The sequence below is a fragment of the Haliotis rubra genome, unplaced genomic scaffold (assembly GCF_003918875.1).
Source record: "Haliotis rubra isolate DU_JTF1 unplaced genomic scaffold, ASM391887v1 Scf265, whole genome shotgun sequence".
NCBI lineage: Eukaryota > Metazoa > Mollusca > Gastropoda > Lepetellida > Haliotidae > Haliotis > Haliotis rubra.
The window spans coordinates 1,064,674-1,084,393 of NW_025766725.1; the positions used below are offsets into that span (position 1 = coordinate 1,064,674).

General features: G+C 44.0%; 1 protein-coding gene across 1 annotated transcript in view; it reads right to left on the bottom strand.

The window, feature by feature from the left end:
* Positions 1-5,906, bottom strand: part of LOC124280347 (endothelin-converting enzyme 2-like) — a 61,217-nt gene extending 55,311 nt beyond the window's left edge. Inside the window, exon 1 of the mRNA XM_046716252.1 lies at positions 5,574-5,906. The gene's annotated coding sequence lies outside the window, so the exon portion shown is untranslated. The remainder of the gene's footprint in view (positions 1-5,573) is intronic.
* Positions 5,907-19,720: the final 13,814 nt, after the last annotated feature.

The window sequence follows — 19,720 nt, forward strand, 5'->3', positions numbered from 1 at the left end:
ACCCTATGGTTTTAAACATGTCTGCTGCACTTGGAATAGATCGGAGACACGCAGCCGTTCTCGGACTTCCAAGAGCAAATTGAACCTACACGTGTGTTGCGATCGTAAAAAACATAAAACAAACTATTAAATGGCGGCGCGGTGGCGTTCATTTGGCACTTAAACACGGAAGTGCGTGTAACTGCTGCCATTAGAGAATCTTTTTAAATGATGGTGATGATATCGTGTTTTCTACCGGTTGTAGGTGTTCTGTAATACACTGAGTCTACAGCAATCGATGGGCAGTAAACTCAACTGTCTGTTGGTTTATAACCCATCATTGTACCAGTCGTTGTGGCCATTTAAATATATGTATTTATGAGTGGGTGAATTAGCGTTTACGTCGCTTTTAGAAACATTTTAGCACTTTCATGAGGAGGGAAATATGTATCAGAAATGTGGGGACTCGAACCTGGGCTCTGGGCTTGACGAACGAACGCATTAACCACTAGGCTACCTATCACCCCTTATGAATTATGGGGGCCTAGTGGTTAAAGCGTTCGCTCGTCACGCCGAAGACCCGGGTTCGATTCCCCACATGGGTACAATGTGTGAAGCCCATTTCTGGTGTCCCCCGCCGTGCTATTGCTGGAATATTGCTAAAAGCGGCGTAAAACCATACTCACTCACTCACTTATGAATTATGCATTCAGTGATTAAGTACATCATATAATTTGACTCACTTGCTTGATAACGGTGTTAGTATCTACACCGAAACGTCGCATTCATTGCAATCAAGAAGTTGACTATTAATAGAGCTAGTCTAAGCTTGGTTTACCTTATCTCATTAGAGGGGAAATAATGCTATTTCACTATTTGTATTTAATAATTAATAACATTTTTCACGGGAACTGCTTTCAGTTTGCCTCACTGGCACATTGGTTTTCAGAAATTAATTATGAAAACCTGTAAGTAAAATATTCTTAACTTTTGTCCTTACTTATCGAATTACTGGCTCCTATCATCCGAAACTGGCGCCCACGGGAAATATCGCTTTGGAGAGATCAAGCGATATTTCCAACGAGACTTTTCATGTGGAAACTATTCTCAAGCTGTTTAGTTGACCACTTACAGGTGGTCAACAAACACGTGGCGCAACTCTTCGGTGTTGTCTCACGAGAGGCTCCAAAAGGAGTTCGTGCATTCATACCATTGACCACTGGTTTGCGAACCAATTACATATTCGCGGTAGACGTGAAGGATGTCCATGAGTTCGTGAGTGGTTGAGTGAAGGAGGTTTTACGAGAAGAAGAGAAATATTTCATTTTTGAACGACGTGCTGTTAATAATCGAGTCTGGATCAGGCTCGACCAGGGGCTAATAGCATGAACCTCGACAGAGACACAGCCACAGACACCGTCACAGCCACAGCCAGTCACAGAACACAGAAACAGCACACATCAAAGCCACAGTCATAGCCACAGACATAGTCTGTCTCACAGTCCCTGAACCACATTAATTTCCCTACTGCCAAACCGTCTCTGCAGTGCTAAAGCCCTAAATAAAGCAAGTCTAGATTTCAGCCAGGTTCAGGAATCTGTGGTCACAGCCCTAGGGCTCCTTTTCAATATGAAAAAATGGGCTTGTTTGTTACTATCAAAAAATTATATATATTCAGAGACTAAGCGTTAGTCTACCACAGCCTCAGCCACAGCCTCACACACAGCCACAGACACAGTTAGACACAGACACAGACAGCCACAACCACAGACACAGACACTGTGTATCTGTAGCCCCGATCCCAATCAGTCGGCGCGTATTGCTTGTCTGTGGTAATGAAGCTCACCTTTTTAGATTTTTCAACGGGTTCATAAAAGCCGTTTCTAAAATATTTTGTTTGCTGATCTTTCCATAAAGGTTTGATGCTGCTATGTTGTGACGGATATAACATGTCGACATGCACTTCACAGTGTTTTCATACTGGGTTAATATTACAATAACAACGTTACACATACAATATACAACGGCAACACAAGAGAATGTGTCTTGATTATCTGCCCAAACAGGTTCCATTGCCAGTCGTCACGATATGGCTGAGATATTGCCGATGTGACGTTAAATATTAACTCACTCCATTGCCAGAAAGAAAAAATGGAGATGAAAATTAAATAAATGGATCCCTGAAAATCAATGATGAGACCAGATTTCGCGAAAAGAGTTATAATGCCCTTCCAGTCAACGGTAGCCACCATTCAAACAAACTGCATAAATAAGAAAGCATTTGACTGACGATGACGCAAAACATTACTTCCGTATGGCGAAACTAACCTGTAAACCAATCGCGCGAAATGTGGCACAATCCAGAGGCATGATAATGCATTTACTGCTTTTATTGACACTAAAACAATATTTCACCGCCACCTTTAAATGACTAAATGATCGAGTCTGGACCATGCAAACAAGTGGTCGATATCATGTGGCGGTGGTGTGTGGTCTTGTGCATAGAGCGCAGGTCACAAATCAGGTGAAATTAAGCAACGCTGGTCACGGAGAGTCCTTGGATGGGTGAAAGTGTTTGGCAACTTGACCCCTGAGAGTTTCTAGGACTTCTGTCCTGTCCCACAACGACGCATATGTGGTCTCACCTTTAAGTGAGTTTGTTCAAAATTGCCTTTGTTCACCCAGCAGAAAACGGGTACCAGGTGGTATAAGTTAGATGAATATTAACCTTTTAGCGCCTCACAGGCAGATTGGGTTATCCGGGTGATCATATTGAGTTCAGCGCTATGTAAGTGGCCAATTATCATTATTATTATGTTTTACAGATTAAGATGAAAATGCAGCAGAGAGGGTTCGGGTGATCCTGGCACAGTCAGGCTGGTAAGGCTCATCATCAGCTCAGGACCCTTGCCCCCTCTACACGCAGCCCAGACAGCGAATGGGACTTCTCCCTGGAAACGCTGCCTAGTCGAACCCACCAAGAACTTTCCGGAGAATATGTAGACTCCCCAACACTGCAGCCTTCTGCATTACCCAGAGTGTCAGAAGGGCTGTACTCCCGGTTGAGAACCCGTACACTCTCCTGATCTGCGCCAAGAGATCAGGAGGTACCAAACCAAGGGCACCGAGAACAATGGGGAGTCTGGCGACAGTGTACGTGGGATGCAAGCGAGACATTTCAAAGGCGAGGTCCGCATTTTTAGCATGCTTTTCCTGAATCTTGCCAATCACGTTGCTGTCAAAAGGGACAGAAAATTCAATGATATAAATATATTCATTGGCTTTTCAAAAAGGACAAGATCAGGGTCTCCTTTCACGCAGCAACCTTTACTAAGGTTAACCTTAACTCCCATTCTTTAACATTGCACTAAGGTTACCTTCGTGACTTACGATCACCTCAGTGCTTTGTGAAAGGAGGCCCAGGTTTGTTGGCAGGAATTCTTCTAAGGTACAAACCACAAATATTTCCAGAACCTTTCATTGCCATCCATGGGAGGCCGTTTATCATGCTCACCATCACCGTTTGTTTTCAGTTGCCTGTAGAAGTGCTTTTCATTATTTCTAAAAAGTATATTCTGTTTGATGAATTTATTTTTCTTCTCCCATTTTTTATCTTTCTATCTGTCCAAACCTTTATTTTGGCCTTTAGGGAATCGAAAACCTGGAGAAATATCTTTTCTTTCGTTGTTTTGTATTTCAGTTTTAATTTTCTCCAAATTGCCTTTTGCCGTTTTGACATTGGACTCCCTGATGATCTTAACTTCAGGCACAGCTCTATCCAGGAAATCTATTTCTAGTTTCTGTTAGTTTTACTTGAAACCGGTATTTCTTTGGTGTATTGTTCTTAGTATTAAATGTTTTTTCTTTGGAAACTGTGTGAAGTTCCTCCAAGGTTCGAGCGGCAGCATAGACACAACAATTAACTTCGTGTAATGAACAGTCGGCAGAAAGTTTCATAGAAATAATGTCATTCAATAAATTAATTTCATTTCGGGAAAAGATTCATTTGTTTGTTTGATTGGCCTCCGTTTTCTAAAGGTATATCCGATATTGTCTCACAAATAGAATTGAACAGAATATACACAAGATTTTCGGAAAGATCTGCAACTGAGGAAGAGGAAGAGTGAGGGTCAGAAATTTCGGGGCCAAATGGCTCTACGCCGGAAATGTTTGCTCCAGGAACAGAGAGAGGTTAACGCGAACGTCCATCAGAAGTTTTGGGTCTGCTGCCACTTGAGTATTCTGCTTATGCAAAGGTTCCTGACGGGCTCCAGTTATGGGTTGAGCTGGCTCAAGGGGCATGAGAAATTCAATGATATAAATATATTCATTGGTTTTATCAAAAAGAACCAGATCAGGTTTGTTGGCAGGAATTCTTCTAAGGCTGTATATAGGCCTATTCCACAGACGTTTGAAAGCATCATTTTCCATGAGCAACTATCGACGGTTTCATGGTACGATGACACACAATGGGCCAATTCGCGGAGCCCGACCCAGATCGCCCTAAAGCAGGGGTCATTCCTAACCCTCGAACACCTGGGGTCAATGTTCTCGTGTACTGAATACCGTCTCATCACGTCATACACCGCACTAAATATTTTCGTTGTTTTTTTTACATAACTAATGCACGTGATGTAATAAACGTCAGCAGCGCGTGTCTGTGCAGTCCTTAGTATGAGGTAACTGACATAAACCCCACCTGTTCAAGTGCAAATAAACTGCGAGGATGAAACATATTTATCACATCGGCGTGTGATGGGCAGATATCTTTGAGTACTGAAAGTCATGTGAAAACCAATAAAAGGCATATTTCGTTAGATACATGATGTGGATGGTATTTGAAAAGTTCATAAAACAGAGTTATATTCCAGGGGAGGATTCAAAGGACTTTAGTATGGAAGAACAGCATTCAAGCGCGTTTGACTATCTCCACTTTTCTCGGGGGGAAATATACATATGTTTGCATGGGTCAGACTCAAACGTTTACACGTCGCGGTGAAATATTGGTTTTCACGAGTGTAAAATCAGGAAACGCATTCCACTGTATTGTCTGACATTTCACGTGATTGGTTGAGGACAATGCTTTACCACACAAGCGGTGAGTAAGGTTTACGATGTTTGAAAAATAATCCAGAAACAACACAGTGAAGGACAACAAAACTGGGATTCACAATTTGCATCCATTTGGGAATAAAACTTGAGTTTTAGTGTGACGAGCGAACACTATAAGCACTGAGGTACTCCAGAACTCGTTCCTTTGCGAAATGAAAGCAGCTATTCTTCAACATCGACACAATTAACGTAAAGACGATTTGGACGTTTTTACCAAATAATTAACTTTTTACAATTGGAACAATTCCTGCCTACGTGCTGCAAGAAAAATATAAAATTCTTACATCTTTATATCCTTGTAACCAACATCATCTCAACCAAAATCCACGTCTACCAAACAATCATGTCATTAAAAGTTTCATAAAAACATCGCTTTGTTTCTTTGTAGTTAAAATATGTACCAAAATACAGCCAAACGAAATACGTAAACAGCCATTCTGGAAAACTGCTGAAAGAAATTCGAGACAGTATCAATCGCTTACCTTGATATTGCCAGAATGTTATTCCAACATGCTCGTAGATGATGCCGCCTTTTTCTGTCACGTCATTAACTCCCTGAAGTCCTCTTGCATTGACATTTCACTATAGCGCGTTTCACAAAAGACGACTCGGCGTTCGGCGTCTTCGATTAGGTTCGCTAACCGAACCACGTCCATAAAGCCGGTATAATATCGCGGGAAAAGTCTGGTGAAGACCTCTGAAGTGTTTCACCGTTGTATCCGTTGAGCTTACAAGCAGCGTCTGTCCCTGCACCGGAGTTGTCACGACTAAGCTAGACCCGGTGTTCAAGATTGACTGCAGCAATTAAGATGCATGCTAGCTCTCTCTGGTCTAGGCATCCTGCTTTTGTGGCAACATGTCGACTGATTTATCTCATCGAAGCTGCCGTCGCTTCAAAGATGACTGATATGAGAGAGATTCTTTTGCTCTTACACTGTGAGTTCTTGCTTTAGAATGTGGGTAAAGCTATTAAGTATTTGCAAATATCAAACTCATATTTCATCCGAAATCGAATTTGTGTTACGCGTGATAAAAATATGTGTCAATTTGAAAATCGACGTGCCGGTATTAGTTCGCTCTGAACGACGGAAGGGCTCGGCTGAGCTCTTGTAAACAGATTCGTTAGGAATCACATTGTCGCTGTATGGAGCTTGGGGGAATGGCGCGGTTTGGGATCGAACCCATAGCCTTCCGCTCTCAGGGCTGGTACTCTGTACGAGGGACCACGGTCAATATTTAAAGGACTTAGGCGAAGTAGTTTTCCATTAGATTATAGGTAACCAAACTGAATTAAAATCCCATACAGACATACTGTTCGCCGGAACTTTCAACGTACGAGGGGGCGGTGGGGTAGTTTAGTGGTTAAAGCATTCGCTCGTCACGCCGAAGACCTGGGTTCGATTCCCCACATGGGTGCAACATGTGAAGCCCATTTCTGGTGTCCCCCACCGTGATATTGCTGGACTATTGCTAAAAGCGGCGTAAAACTGAAATCACTCACTCACTCAATGTACGCAAGTCTCTGGGGTCAAGTGGATAGAGTGTCTGCCCAGAGAGCGATGGTCGGTTGTTCGAAGCTCTTCCGCTTCATATCACAATACGTTAATGGTTCATGTTGTTAGCCTTCCTGGCGTTCGGCAGTTAGTTGAGTGAGTGAGTTTGGTTTTACGCCGCTCCTAGCAATATTCCAGCAGTATCATGGCGTAGGACACCAGAAATGGGCTTCACACATTGTACCCATGTGGAGAATTGAACCCGTGGAACTTCGGCGTGACGTGCGAACGTTTTAACCACAAGGCTACCCCACCGCCCCATGGAAACAAGAACTATTCGACACGAAGTCAGTATCATATACCTGTTTAAGGCATTGATGTTAAACTCCATGGTATCTCAGCCACCATAGTGGAAGCTGAGTGTAGAATGGCCTGGCTTCAGAACTGAAGCCACTACCAGAAATGGGCTTCACACATATTTTGGACAGAAGTCCTCTTTTGTAAACCTCGTTAATCCTTCGATCAAAGCATTCAAACGCTAATTAGTTCACCTGCAAGAAAAACAACATTGTCGAGAAACATCATGAAACAGATCGCACAGAAGCTAGTTTGTTTCCAGATTGTTATATTTTTAACACAACATAATCAACAAAAATTCATTAGAACGTCTAACTCCAGTGGTTTCTACACACGTGTCGGTTGCTTAACGATATAATCTCACAGCAGTTTGAACATTTGTTATACATACACACAGTGGGATAAATACGTATATTTACCTCTGCTAAACATTCGATAAAGAGCGATAACGGTATTTGTTATTCACAATGACGCACGTTGTTATGAGAACGCTGGGGTGAGACAGGCCACTTACCTTTCTATTTACAGATCGGATAACCATTTGTATGGTATACCTGTTAAAAACAACTGTTTTGAGAAAACATATCTTCACCTGCTTCAGCCAGTGCATTAAACTATAGTTAATATTTATACGGAAAGACAACTTCCGATAAATACGGACATTTGTCGTATACCAGAAGGATATCGGTTACGAAACGAGAAGCGATCCCGGATGGGATATTGACTTTAATCTACATAAATTTATTACTGCGCTACATAAACCCGTCTGTATTTAGTGAGACACATATGCATGATGGATCATGGTTGGTTTTTGTTTTTGACGCCCTGTCGGCATTCCCTGCATGACGCCCACTCATGACGCCCACTCGGCATTTCCCTGCTACATGACGCCCACTCGGCATTGATGCTACATGACGCCAAACGGCATTCCCTGCTTCATGACGCCCACTCGGCATTCCCTGCTACATGACGCCCACTCGGCATTCCCTGCTACATGACGCCCACTCGGCATTCCCTGCTTCATGACGCCCACTCGGCATTTTCGGCATGACGACGCCCACTCGGCATTCCCTGCTTCATGACGCCCACTCGGCATTCCGCGCCCATGACGCCCGGCGGCATTCCCTTTGCTTCCATGACGCCCACTCGGCATTCCATGACGCCCACTCGGCATTCCCTGCCATGACGCCCACTCGGCATTCCCTGCTACATGACGCCCACTCGGCATTCCCCTGCTACATGACGCCCTTGACGCTTCATGACGCCCACTCGGCATTCCCTGCTACATGACGCCCACTCGGCACTCCCTGCTTCATGACGCCCACTCTCGGCATTCCCTGCTACATGACGCCCACTCGGCATTCCCTGCTCATGACGCCCACTCGGCATTCCCTGCTAAGCATCCACTCGGCATTCCGCTACATGACGCCCGTTCGGCATTCCCTGCTAAATGACGCCCACTCGGCAATTGCCCTGCTGCATGACGCCCACTGCATTCCCCTGCTACATGACGCCCACTCTGGCTCGGCATTCCCTGCTACATGACGCCCACTCGGCATTCCTGCTTCATGACGCCCACTCGGCATTCCCTGCTTCATGACGCCCACTCGGCATTCCCTGCTTCATGACGCCCACTCGGCATTCCCTGCTACATGACGCCCACTCGGCATTCCCTGCTTCATGACGCCCACTCGGCATTCCCTGCTTCATGACGCCCACTCGGCATTCCCTGCTTCATGACGCCCACTCGGCATTCCCTGCTTCATGACGCCCACTCGGCATTCCCTGCTTCATGACGCCCACTCGGCATTCCCTGCTTCATGACGGCGGTCTGTAAAATAATAGAGTCGAGGTAATACATTGACATCACGTCTTTGTGATTGACGTAGAGTGAGTGAGTACTGTTTTATGCCGCTTTTAGCAATATTCCAGCAATACAACTGCGGGGGACACAAGAAATGGGCTTCACACATTATACCCTTGTGGGGAATCGAACCCGGATCTTCGGCGTGACGAGCAAACGCTTTATCCACTAGGCTACCACACCACTCCAGGATTGACGTAGATGAGTCGGAATATGTTTGTGATGTTTATGACTGTAGGATGAACGTGAATGACTGAGCGTGACTTGTATGTCGAGTTGTAAAGAAGCAAACTCGTTTGGCAGCTTCAGTTTCTAGGACTTCAGTCCTGCCCCACAACGAAGCACATGTGACGCATGTGGTCTCACCTTAGGCAAGTGAGTTTGTTCAAAATTGCCTCTGTCCACCCAGCAGTAAAATTGGGTACCTGGTATGATACGATGGTAGTCTGAATTTGAACCTTGAGCGCCTGACAGGCGACCGGTTGTATTCTCCACATGAAGTGTTCTGTACTCGTTTCACCAGGGGTTATATGTCAGCGCTTTGAGCATGCAATGTGCATGGATAAACGCGCAATACAAATGGACTATTATTATTATTATGTTTTAAAAATCTTAAAAATCTTTTAGAAGTTGATAGTAATAAGGAAGGCAGTATATTTTATGGAACACCTTGATTATATTATGATACGATTGTGATTCGATATAGACTGATATACCGCCAAGCGGTACAATAACAATCTATACCGAAACGTCGCATCATGATATTAAAAGAAGTTGCCATTCTTAAAGTACCTTGCCTTTCATTTAAAAAGAATTTCAGAATTTTATACAAGAGATATGTCGAGTGCCGTATCAACATCTCGCTCTGACTCTTGCCCCGAACAGTTTATGGAACATGCCATCGTTGACGAAAGCGGTTCCGTTTGTTCAGAGTTGTCTCCCCTGCTGCTTACAGGCGCTAAGTCAACTCGTTGAAGAGACAAATCTCAGAACAGGTTACTGGGTTTGATTTTCAATGTTTAACAATAACTGTCATAAACGTATTGATTTTATAGAAAATACAATAAAAACTTTCGAGAATCATTTTATTCCGTAAATAGAATCAAAAGATTCGAGTCATTTCTCCGACATAGTTTCCGAAATATATAATAACTGATATATAATTACTCTATAATTTAAAATAATGACCCACAGTTGCGTCAGATGTTGTTTTGCTCAGCATGCCTGTTCAGAATGTCTAGTGACTGCCTGCATCAGAAACAGCTGTTAATAATAACGATTTGAATAATGAGAACTGTGACAGGCCACTCATTACAGAGTTTGGGTTAAAAACGTTGTAATTGAAGATTACCATTTGCATACTATGCACCACCCTCGTTTTACGCTCAGAGTGACCACGGCATGAGAAAAGGCTTGTGCACATAATAACCACGTCATAAAGTGACGATGATGGGACCGCAGTTGAATTTCTGTGTCTGAGAAATGGGGAGAAGAGCAACTGTTAGTCTGTCTCACAGTCCCTGAACCACAATACTGCCTATAGCCCTCCCTGCACTGTCTCATAGTCCCTGAACCACAATATTTTCCCTACTGCCTATAGCCCTCCCTGCAATGCTAAAGCTCTAAATGAAGCAAGTCTACATTTCCCCATGTTCTCCCATCTCACTCGGGCTCCTGTTGAATTTAAATGCGCGTCTATTTGTTACTATCGAAATTATATATATTCAGAGGCTAAGCGTGAAGCTAAGCTTCCGCACCAGTGAAGATCCGGGTTAGAATTGGTCTTCAGTAATCCATGCTTGTCGTAAGAGGCAACTAACGGGATCGCTGGTCAGGCTCGCTGGCTTGGTTGACACATGTCCCAACTGTGTGGATCGATGCTCATGCTGTTGATCACTGTATTGTTTGGTCTAGACTCGATTATTTACAGACCGTCGCTATATGGCTGGTGTGCGGCGTTAAACAACAGCCAAACCTAAGCAACTGCAAGATGGCGGTAACCGGTCTGTTCTGCAATGACACGAGTTGGTCAGGACCGACAAAGAGCATGGTATCCACGTCCAGCGCTTCACCCTCCAAGGAAGATATCCAATGTAGTACAATGTATTCCCCTCACGCGGCACCGCTGCTGTGCACAAACGCTGATACTGATCTTTCTCAAGTTTGTTTAGCAGAAGTTAATCACCCCTCTTGCAGAATGTCTGTTTGTATACAAACACCGTTTGCCACCGCGCAAATAAGTCAGATATTCCTGTATGTACTGAGAGATCGTACATTGAATTCGTTTTTTGTTTACAATAGGAAAGGAATTAGGTTGACATTATCAATCTTATCGGTTTCTATTTATCGCGAAAACACAAAGAACGACGTTTTTAATTTAATCACCACTTGCTCATGAAATACTTCCATGGGACATAATCCCTAGGACCAGTGGAGGTCTGGGTTAGAGTTGGTCTTCAGCAACCCATTCTTGTCATAAGAGGTGACTAACGGGATCTGGTGGTCAGGCTCGCTGACTTGGTTCGCACATGTCTTCGTATCCCAGTTGCGTCGATCGATATCCTTGATGTTGATCACTGGATTGTCTGTACGATTTTGTACATGACAACGCTGGGGGTTCACTTTCTTTGCACATAAATATTAGGAGGCGTCAATCACATTGTACATGCCATAACAATCATCATCACACCCACACTCCCCCACCCCCTTAACCGCCTCCGTGGTGTAGTGGTTAGAGCGTCCGCCCGGAGAGCGGAAGGTCGCGGGTTCGATCCCCGACCGCGTCATACCAAAAGACGTTAAAATATGGTACTTGTTGGTCGCTGCCTGGCGCTCGGCATTAATGGGTACAACAAGGACTGGTCGGCTCGGAGTCAGTATAATGTGTCTGAGTGGGGTATTCATGCTTCACTGCGGCATGGTATCTCAGTGGGCTAGCACTAGGAAACCAGCTTCAGTCTGGGCTAGTACAAGCAGCCGCACATACACATACACACGCATGCACGTCGTCATATGAGCGAAATATTTTCAAGCACGAAGATAAACCCAATTTCACCTCACCTCACCTCCCCCACCCCCTAGCCATAAATTGTGAATGGTCCCTTAAGGCAAAGTGTATGAGGGTCTTTCTCACTTTTCTTTCCTCACCTTTCTATTAGCAGTATTCCCTGCTGTATAGCGGCGGTCTGGAGTGAATGAATGAGTTTAGTTTTACGTCGCTTTTCTATTATGAAATTCACTTCGCTTTTCTCAAATGAAATTCACTTCGCTTTTGTGTGCCCATATTATGCTGATTTAAAAAAAATATATATCCCCAATAATTACCTGTTAAAATATCCTTTAACTGCCTTTGTTTCCATTCTATCCTCCAAAAATGAAAATGTAATACGTAATCTTGCGCTTTATGTAAAACATGCTGTTATCCTTAGAAGCAATATCTTATCTGAACTGTAATTTCTTTTGTGAAATGTCTGTAACATGTGCTGTATATATACTTGTATTACTTGTATATGTGCCGGAGGCCTTAAGTACAATAAATATCTTTGATCTTGATCCTGAATGAGTTTAGTTTTACGTCGATTAATTTTCTATTAACCGTAATCCAGATTTTGGACTGGGGCCACGTGCACGAAGTGATCTTTACGCTCAGTCAATGGCTATGCCATATTTTAAGATTGACTTACGACCGTCGTCGTGCTAAGGGCGAGTGGTCATTGATCCTTATGGGATTTAATGCATTTTCATTTTAACGTATAACTCATTATGCGTTATTTATTATTATTATTATATCTCTAAAGAATTATTATTTTTATAAACCGCTCTTTACATCTACATCAGTCTAGCTATATCTGGAAGGGACAAACCAAGAATCGAACCAGTGTTCAGCATGATGAGCACACACCTTAACCCCAAGGCTACCTCACCGCACCTACTTTTGAATGATAACAGAATATTATCTTTGTCATCAAGTTTAATTGAAAAAGACTATACAGTGATGCCACTTAGACCTGCTCGAGCAATGTTATCCTCTCCTGACGTCATTGATTGGGAGATATTCCTCGACAATGATGAACTTTTACAGGTCTGGTGAACAATGTTTATACACAGTGAAGAGCAAGAAATGTAAGGAATTGTGTGTTGAGAGACAAACGGCAAGCAACAGGAATCTGGAACTGCTAAACAATGCACACACGAACAACCCAGCTCTCCTGGAGATTTACTATAACGCCACATTTCATAATTAACCCTTTTCTTAACCGCTCCTCCCAAGGGGAAATATAATTACCTCGAGAGGCACTGTCTGAGTTAATTATATTTGTGTAGTGATAGCGTAAACTCCGCACAGGCACGCTGTGTGGAGCCCATTAAGACACGTCGTAACGTTGTATGCGTCGGGGGGTGTTTTCAACACAGCGTTAAACGTAACCGTTTTCTTTTGCAAATGAACCAGTTACATGTAGGAGGGCTGTTAACAGACAAGGCTTATAAACTAAAATGGTAGGCCATCTTGGTGAACGTTTTGCATTTGTGTTTATCTTATTTTTGCAACTTATGTTACGGTTCTGACGTTATTTGTTGTCCTTCGAGGTTACGTTTGTGACGCACTGTATCTAACGGAAAATACGTTCATGTCAGCAATGTTTTAGGGAAAAAAGGTTCCAGACTATCACGAAGCATGTTCTTCATACATTGTAAACAAATTGGCGAATCTTGTGCCGATCCGGGTTAGAATTGGTCTTCAGCAACCCATGCTTGTCGTAAGAGGTGACTAACGGGATCCGGTGGTCAGGCTTGCTGACTTGGTTGACACATGTCATCGTATACCAGCTGCGTAGATCGATGCTCATGATGTTGATCACTGGATTGTATGGTCCAGACCTGATTATTTACAGACAGCCAATTGTCTGGTTCCTTGTGTACGACTGCCGCCATATAGCTGTAATATTGCTGAGTTCGGCGTTAAACTGACTGACTGAGTTTGGTTTTACGCCGCTTTTAGCAATATTCCAGGAACATCACGGCGGGGGACACCAGAAATGGGCTTCACACAATGTACTCATGTGGGGATTCGAACCCGGGTCTTCGGCGTGACGAGCGAACGCTTTAACCACTAGGCTACCCCACCGCCCCCGACGTTAAACAACACAGAACCCTGGATTTCGACGAGCGAACACCATCAGGTACCCCTCCCTCCTCCCTCTTTCGGGATTTCATGGGTAACTTTAAAAATAAATATAAACAATGGGGAGACTGGTGTTGATCAATCTACAAAATAACACATTCCATGTCCACCACAAACACATAACTAACGAGAATAAAAATACCAACATGACGTAATTCCTACTGCATTGTGTAGTCTACAAATATCGCCAGCCTAAATGGATTTTCATGTAGCAATAATTGAAAGGTTACACGGGGAAATCTTATATGTGCAGCCATGTTGGCTGCGAATAATCTTTGTTACCACATTCATTCCACAGAAGCCCTTTAGAACATCGCTTTGAACATCGAGTAGACTGCGTCTTGCATTCATGGGAATATACAGCAATACCACGTTAAGTTCCTTACTGCCATTAATTGGTGTTCAATGCGCTATGCTGCATGGCGGTGGTCTATACGGTAGTCGACCTACGCAATAGGGATACTTGGTTGATGCATGACGTCGTATCTCTATAGCGTGGGTGGGTGATCGCGACGTTAATCACTGGATGGTCTGGTCCAGACTCGATTGTTTATATGTAGCTGGTTGCACGAAAACATTCGGGTCAGAACTGGGCCCTGTTTCACAAAGCAATCGTAGCGCTACGACTGTCGTACGTATATGTTACAGTATAGGAGATGCGACAGTTGTAACGTTACGATAGCTTTGTGAGTGAGTGAGTGAGTGAGTGAGTGAGTGAGTGAGTGAGTGAGGGAGTTTAGTTTTACGCCGCACTCAGCAATATTCCTACTATATGGCGGCGGTCTGTAAATAATCGAGTCTGGGTCAGACAATCCAGTGATCAACAGCATGAGCATCGATCTGCGCAAGTGGGAACGACTAACGGGATCGGGTGGTCAGGTTTGCTGATTTGGTTGATGCATGTCATCGTACCCTAATTGTAGATCGAAGCTCATGATGTCAATCACTTGATTGTCTGGTCCAAACGATATTATTTACAGATACAACGGCAAACTAAAATATGATATAGCTGGAATGTTGCCGAGTCCGGAGTTAAAAGAACAAACAAACAAAATGTACATGAGTACACTGTCTCACTCACTCATTCACTGTGGTCCATACCAGTATATGAAATAAGGCCCGTCCGACAGCCCGTGATTAACCTTTACATATTATATAGTAGGGTGTGTGGATACTAAATCGGGGCCTAGGTTATCGATTTCTGACCCGAAGTGGGGGCCGGTGATACCTCCCTCCCTCAATCGCACCTTGCAGAATTTTCATGAAAAAAATTCCACAAATCTTTGAAGGAAACGATTACGTGGACGATAGCATATATTTTCCAACATTCTAACTGTCTTGATTTATGAACTACTGACTGACTGAGTTTGGTTTTACGCCGCTTTTAGCAATATTCCAGCAACATCACGGCGGGGGACACCAGAAATGGGCTTCACACATTGTGCCCATGTGGGGATTCGAACCCGGGTCTTTGGCGTGACGAGCCAACGCTTTAACCATTAGGCTACCCCACCGCCCCGATTTATGAACTAAGAATGTCATATTGCAACCACAGAATACCTACCCATGTTTTATGAAAATACTGATATACGAAACAATATACATTCATAAATTTTGGTCTAGATTTAGTAACTAAATAATCATGAAAATTAAAACATAAAATAAAAGTCTGGCAGTGACTAATCGGACGTGACATATTTATTATAGAAATAAGAAGGAATTGGGTGGTCCTTAACTTTATTTGAGCAGCATAAAACAAGCCGCTGACCCGTTAATACCTGCAGTGACGTGCATGGCTACTATGTGTTACATGCGTTAACGATTCATTAACGCGGTGATGGGAGAACCATTATCGCTAGTTAGATTAGGGATTCGCTAATTTGGCGATTCCCTAAAGTCTGTATCACGAGGACACTCCGCCATTGATATAGGAGACGTGGTCACTAGCTACAGGAGAGGTGATATGACAAAGTATGACAACAGGCATACAGACACTGGCGGTCAGTTGCCGCTGTATTGTCCACTGTACGAGGACTCCAGAACAATACAGCTGGATGTCCGGCCCTGTACTGGTGTGACGTAGCGTTCTTCGAAGTATGGTCGAAGTTGTATATCAGTACAGCATATCAAAACAGTATTGCTGAGACGGCGATGTATTCAGGCCAGACGGACATAATGGCGTCTTGGGTCAGAGTGAATTTGTTTAGTGTTAATACTGGTGAGTGTAGCCTTGAACAATTAACAAACACAAGATAAAGGTGGAATGTTGCTGAGCCCGCAGTTAAACAGACAAACAAAATGTACATGTGTATGGATAGTCCGTCTCACAGTCCCTGAACCACATTATTTTCCCTAATGCCTGGCCCTCACCGCAATGCTAAGCTCTAAATGAAGCAAGTCTAGATTTTCCCAGGTTCTCCCAACTCACTGGGGCTCCTTTTCAATTTAAATGGGTTTATTTGTTACTATCAAAGTTATATATATTCAGGGTGAGGTGGGGTGAGGTGAAATTGGGTTTAACGTCGTGCTTGAGAATATTTCGCTCATATGACGACGTGCATGCGTGTGTATGTGTATGTGCGGCTGCTTGTACTAGCCCAGACTTAAGCTGGTTTCCTAGTGCTAGCCCACTGAGATACCATGCCGCAGTGAAGCATGAATACCCCACTCAGACACATTATACTGACTCCGAGCCGACCAGTCCTTGTTGTACCCATTAATGCCGAGCGCCAGGCAGGGACCAACAAGTACCATATTTTAACGTCTTTTGGTATGACGCGGTCGGAGATCAAACCCGCGACCTTCCGCTCTCCCACATGCTATCTGCCGACATGCCAACCGGCGAAGGCGACCTCAAAAGCACCAAACTCAACAACAACAACGACGCGGTCGGGGATCGAACCCGCGACATTCCGCTCTCCGGGCAATATTCCAGCAATATCACGGTGGGGGACACCAGAAATGCGCGTCACACATTGTACCCATGTGGGGAATCGAACCCGTGTCTTCGGCAAGACGAGCGAACGTTTTAACCACTTGGCTACCCCACCGCCTCTCTTGGGTCAGATGTATTATGTATATGAGTGCAGCGTCAAACTACAAACAATGCTGGAGTCACCTTCTATATACGTCGCTCCCTGCACCACCAATATATGGCTTTTGAAAATATCTGGGTAAACTACGCCATTCGATGCACAGCCAAACAGTAGAAAACAAACTGAAAATTATAACATACGAGTTACAGTCAACAGATGATGCATTATTGTAAACATTTCCCCCAAAGAAACAATGATATATGATCGTGTTTTGCAAAGGAAGGTCGTGTCTCATATCTTCACTTTGAGTACGAGCAATGGAGTAAGGAGGCCAATGTTTGATTTAAAAAATAACATGTAAAGTGTTCCAGTGTTTTTGTAACTAAATGCAAATACAATATTAGTCACAGCTGGATTTCTTTATTTAGTTTTTTTTCTATTGAGTCTGTTGTGTGGTTACTGAAATACGTCTGACAATGGCTAAGAGACTTAACAAATAGATAGTAAACATATATACTGAGTCAAAAAAAAGAAACTTCACAAAATGTAATTTGAAAAATAATGAATAATTTTTCTCTGATGATACATCTATGCATCCGAAATGGGATCCCTATCTTTCGACTCTAGAAAAACGTTCGCAAAACCCACTCAAACCCATCCATTCGTCGTGCAAAGGACGTTAGTGCCAAATCAGGTTTTGCACGTGCAGTCGATCACGTGATCTTCGCATCGAAGTTTTCTTCATATGCACGTGTTTGCATTGGCCTCAAGAATTGCAAAAACACTTTTAAACCACAGTTCTAACGGTACTTGAAATGCCACGATTGTCAAATGTGCAACGTGAACGTGCCGTTGGCATGTTGCAAGCGGGAAGATCAGTTATTGACGTCGCAAGAGCAATGGGATGCAGCCGTCGTACTGTGTATGACTTGCGAGGTCGTCTACAACAAACTGGCACCACTTCTGATCGCCCAAGGTCGGGTCGTCCACGTGTGACGTCACGAGCAGAAGACCGTCAAATCGTCCTACGTCACCTACGGGACAGATTTCCGCCGGCTACACGAACCAGGGCTGAGATGTTTAGAGGTCGACTGTCCTCACAGACCATTCGAAATCGGTTGCGGGTTGCCAATCTCCATTCTCGACGTCCATATCGTGGGCCAATATTGACGCCGTTTCATCAACGTCAACGTCTGCTGTGGGCCCAACGTCACCTCCGATGGACCCAGAGAGACTGGAATCGAGTCGTCTTTAGCGATGAATCCAGGTTTACCCACTGATTCGCGGACGGCAGGCATAGAGTCTGGAGACGATGTCGTGCCCAATGTTGTGTACAGAAAGTCGACAGATTCGGGGGCGGAAGTTGCATGGTGTGGGTTGCTTTCTGTGGGAACAACCGTTCCCGACTTCTGGTCATCCGTGGAAACCTCACAGCTGCTGCTTACCGCGACCAGGTGCTCACCCCTGAACTCGTTCCTTTCATGGCGGCTCGTGGCCCAGGTCTACAGTTCCAGCATGATAATGCTCGGTCGCATACCGCGATGTTGACACGAAATTTCCTTCAAAACGCTGGAATCAACGTCATGGACTGGCCATCGAGGTCCCCTGACCTTAATCCAATAGAGCACGTTTGGGATGCACTTGGGAGAAGGCTTCGTGGTCTTAGGAACCAACCTCAGAATTTGCAGGAACTTGGCGCTGCCTTGCAAGAGCAATGGTGCAGAATCCCCAACCACGTGTTCACAAGCATCAGGCAGTCGATGAGGAGACGGTGTTTGGCAGTGGTGAATGCGCGGGGCGGCCATACACGATATTGAACTGAGAAATTTCGCATTTTTATTCTTGTGACTTGACATTCTGTATACCCATGTTTTGGAACGGCGGTGTAGCCTAATGGAACTGATTATGGCACTGTCAGTGTATCGAGTACATCACACAGATCTCAGCAATGAAATAATAACAATTTAACCATCTTACCATCTCTTGTTCTTTTAAGGGTGCCCTGAAGAAAGAATGTGAAGTTTCTTTTTTGACTCAGTATATAAGCGTGACTTGGCTCGGGCCAATCAGTTGTTGAAGCACAAAACGGTTCGTGAATGAATATGATTTTACGACGCTTTTTCAGCACGGCGAGGACAACAGTAATGTGCTTCACACATTGTTACTATGTGGGGACTCAAACCCCGATCCGTCGGTGTGACGAGAGAACGCTTTCACCACTTGGCTACCCTACCGTACAAGTGCAAAACAGCACATTTGAGTTTACATATCGGTATAGCACAAAACAATAATTTAGTTCCACGCATGGCACTACTTACATGTCTACGCTGAATAGGGGGCGGTTGGGTAGCCTAATGGTTAAAGCGTTGGCTCGTCACTCCGAAGACCCGGGTTCGAATCCCCACATGGGCACAATGTGTGAAGCCCATTTCTGGTGTACCCCGCCGTGATATTGCTGGAATATTGCTAAAAGCGGCGTAAAAACCATACTCACTCACTCACTACGCTGGATAGATCGATGTTTAGATAGATCGATGATCGACGGGATTTTCTGGTGAAGACTGTTATTTACATCGAGTCATGAAGCTGGAGATTTATGAATGATGTTTTAAACAAACAAAAAGAAACAGCGTACAGAAAGGAGTACAGTGACGTATTTCGCCCACGTGATATTTTAGATAGTCCAGTCTTTGTGTAC